We start from the raw sequence: 4163 nt of genomic DNA, 5'->3' as shown, positions 1-4163 counted from the left end.
TTCGAGGTAGAGTGCCGGGGGGAAGGAGAAGGCGGGGCGTGAAAAGGAACGGGGGGTGGCCAATGAGGGGCAGAAGGAGGATGACCACCAGCGTCGCGCCGACAGATAAAAAATAAAAGAAAGAAATTTTAAGAAGTTCCATCTGCACCCGCACCACCCACACCATCGCCCTATATAAGAGCGGGAGCAGCTCGCATCTTCAGGCAATCTGGTTTTCTTCAGTGACCGAGTGCTGTGCAAGACCATTGTGTGCTCACTGCTTAGCGATCGCCGATCCAAGAGACGAGCCAGTGTTTTACCTCTTTCCTACTGCTTTGAAAGTAAGACAACTAATCTAGTTCGTCAATCATTGCATTCCTCTCGGAATGTTCTCTTGATAATAGTAGAACTCCCCCGGTTAAATTCGGATTCGAATGGAAAATATCTTATCACTGTTACCCTTCTACTCCTCGACTAACAGGGCACCACTCGACATCCTGTAGTATAATGAATTCGTCTTCAATTCCCTCTATTTTCTACTTTCTTCAAATGTTAAACATGCCAATTATTATCCTTTCCGAAACGCCCCTCCCCAACCTTTCCCAACCTCCTCCTCTATCATCCAACATTACGTCACCAATCAAGGGGCCCTATATCCACATCTCCTGCCTACATAGGGTGTCTTTCAACAAACCTGCCCTTCCATGACTTCATATATTTTCGTTCGTTTTTCTTTCCATTCATTCTCCATTGTCATCCACAATCCCATCTCAAAATCCCCCTATCTACGCCTACTATCTTGCTTCAACGACCGAAGTCTCCTCAACGTACAAAATCACGCTCAATATCAAATTTTTCCCTTATCGTTTCAATATAAATCAAAATGTGACACCCATTCATGTGTATTCCGAAAGTAGAAATTATGTTAATATGCATATTGCAACCATTCCGGGGATGTTATTATTTTTTTTAAGTGCTCCACCAGTTCTGCGAGCTACAATTGAAAACTGCAATTTTGGATTTTTTTCCTCGCAAATTAATTTAATCAGTATTAAATGGTGTCGGGGACGTGGCAGTGGGTAGATCGCTTGGTTAATTAATGGATGACCTGGGCTGGATTCCCGCCGGCACCTAGGCTTCCCTAAGCACCCTAAGCTTATTCACCCAAGCTGTGAGATTTTCCGGTAACTAGGTCATGTGGACAACCGCAGGCTCTGGAGTCAATTGAACTGACCCCTCCACTCTGTGAGCATTTCACGTGCAAAAGTGGACAGTGTTCCTGTGAGCATTTCATGTGCAAAAGTGGACAGTGTTCCTTTGTTAACACTGTTTCAATTCTCTTAGAATTGTACGCATTACATCATTTTTCGTAAGAACGACATGTTTTTCTGCACCATCAAGCCATAGTTCTGCTAGTGGTAACTCTTGATTCTCACAAGAGCGTGTAGGTATTTTCGATGTAACATTTTAATTTTTATTCGAACGAACGCAGGAAAATCCTGATTCTTTGCCATTTTAAATAAATTTTGAAAAACTAGAGGTAAATACTTGTCAAAATAACACTAACTGCATATTTCTATGCAACCATCGGAATGATTGGTGAGAAGCCCGCATTTTTAGGTTTCACTCCAAAAACAAAATAGGTTTTCTCTACTGACTTCAATTTTATAATTCATTTTAGAGACTGTTGGAGCCATGGACCATGACAAAGCTGCAAGAGATAACAGATCAAATCAGAAAAATCCAAATAACCCCGAATATCGTAAGTACACCTTTATTTTGGCTAATCAATTACGTGTCCAGTAAAACGTAGGAAAGTCGGTTTGTAATACTACTCTGTGTTAAATCATTTTTGTTGAAAACAACCTGGTGATTTTCCTCAATCATTGACTGAAGTTGAATCTACTTTTACCTTTGATAGTTATGTGTAGACGTAAAAACTGGTAAAATGTTGCTAAAAATGAGTGCAGAAAATTATCACGTTTTTTTAGTCAACATAACTGAATTACGGTGCTTTATAGTACCTAAAATTGGTTCTATTCACAATTTTCTTAATTTAATATCAGGACAGAAGCGAAATGCAGACTCTTTTGGGAGCGTTTCGCATTGTATAGTCCTCCCCAAAGCATCCTAAAGATAGTTCTTGGTTGATATTTTTATCGTTTAAATTCTCAAGTTTAGATAAAAATGCAGCAATCAAATGAAACACTTAAATTCATTTTCATTACTTTGCACCAAAAAGCACGTTTGGCTTCGAAAAGCCAAACGATGACTTCACATGATACCTATTTATATAAATAAACTCACCTAAATAGACTTAAAAGTTACTATGTTACCTTCAAAATTTGTTTTTTAACATATTTCAGTACCCTGCAAACCGCCGCTAGTGTGTGTCGCGGTGGGTGAATATGCACCAGACTAATTGTGACCCAAATATGACCCCTACTGCGGTTGGATAACGTTATTCTGATCCCTTATCGTTCGTGGGAGAAATGACACTTTATATCTATCAGTTCTACACTTGATCTCTAATTTTATTGACACATTCTCGCTTAACGTAGCACGATTAGGGTTATAATACATTTTCAAAATCACTGCTAAACGTTCTAAATCATGCCAGAGATTTAATCTGTAATTTAACCTTCGTTCCGTGAGTGATTCCCAGCGTAGCTCCTCTGATAATTTTATACGTTACTCAGTTTACCAAAAAAAATGTTACACAAATCTGGCTCCCCTACGGTTCACGCGATACAATGAGGCAATTAATATACGAAGGGTATTTGACAAGACCCAAAGGATTTATTAGCCTTGACATTTTTCAGCCACGTTCCATTCCATTATATGAGACTTCAATAAGGGCATCGGTTGACCGGCACGATTTGGTAAGCTATCGTAGACATTCGGTGAGACATTGATGACGCTTGAAGGAGGTACTCTGTGAGATATTAGTGAAGACTCTTTGAAAGGAGGAATTAAATAAGTAAGCCTTTTCCAAACCCCTGGTTACTCCTCCACCTTTACCATTTTGATTGAAGTAAAAGTGTAGCGAAACTAGGACCAGCTGTATTCTCATTATTGATTTATTTCAAACCACTTCTTTCTCTCTTCCTCAGAAGAGAATGCTTAGCTGAATTTTGAAATTCACAAAAGGCGTTCACAATGCGTATGTAACGTAGATATTAATTGGTGCACTCTCATGAACCCGTATGCCATGAATCTGGTAGATATTTGAAATATTATTTTTTACTAAATATTGTTAATTTCTTTTACAGCGGGGAACAATCAAGCCGCCAAGGACAATCGTGCCAATCAATCAAATCCTACCCACCCTGAGTTTCAAGGAAAAAAGTGAGGAGATGCTGGGAATTCAGAGGAAGGAAAATGTTTCCTCTTTGTGTATGAATATGTGAGATTAAATAGATCTCCCACAATGAAATAAAAAAACTAGTGAAATATCTACAACGTTTTTATTACTGCGTCTTTTAATTTTTCCCTCCATGCACACAGCAATAGGGTCATCTACATGGGTATATGTCGTCCCTTTTGCGCAAATCTTTGCAAAGCCTGACACTAACAAGCACGTTGTATTTTAGCCCAGGTTAGTATTATGTATCATTTGCTGGATCGTAGGTTTTCTCAGATATTTTATGGTTAGGTGGCTTTCGAATCCAAGAAAAGAATAGTTCTTAAATATATAACAGCTCAATGTTCCTCTCGAATCACGGCGATCGTCTTTGTGAGAGCAGTTATTTGAGATGCTCATTCAACCGCCGCATTATCTATTTGCCCTTCCCAACGCATCAAGTCTTTTCGCCTCTACCATCCACCAATACTGAATTTATTCGTTAGGGGCGTTTTGTTTGCCTCGATAAACATTGGTAATATTTTAAAACATGACAAAAAACCCGCCAAGTGAGACAATTTTTATAGGAAAATTTAGCAAGCTTAACCGGTCAGAATAGACTTTTGAGGCGTAAAAAGTCAGCGAAATCCTCATCTCAAGTTCACTTCGCTCCGGGGTATACTCGCTGTAAGACGAGAGAAACGTTTATCCTTAAAACTCACCATACGGAGTTAAGCTGGAAGGCCGAGGGGCCATCTTATTTAAGTTTGGTAAGTATTAAGTAGTAGGAAAATCTTCTGGGGAAGCCTTCTTAAAAATTTAGTGGGAAGAATCCACACTG

General features: G+C 39.2%; 1 long non-coding RNA gene across 1 annotated transcript; it reads left to right on the top strand.

Moving 5' to 3' along the window:
• Positions 1-211: 211 nt before the first annotated feature.
• LOC139696245 (uncharacterized) lies at positions 212-3384 on the top strand. Its single transcript, XR_011702604.1, has 3 exons — positions 212-320; positions 1661-1741; positions 3252-3384. It is a non-coding gene; the product is annotated as an uncharacterized lncRNA (long non-coding RNA).
• Positions 3385-4163: the final 779 nt, after the last annotated feature.

Source organism: Hetaerina americana, unplaced genomic scaffold, assembly GCF_022747635.1.
Source record: "Hetaerina americana unplaced genomic scaffold, ioHetAmer1.1.p SCAF_7, whole genome shotgun sequence".
Classification (NCBI taxonomy): Eukaryota; Metazoa; Arthropoda; class Insecta; order Odonata; family Calopterygidae; genus Hetaerina; species Hetaerina americana.
Note: the sequence above shows the minus strand (reverse complement) of the source record. Positions and strands in the feature narration are given on the sequence as shown.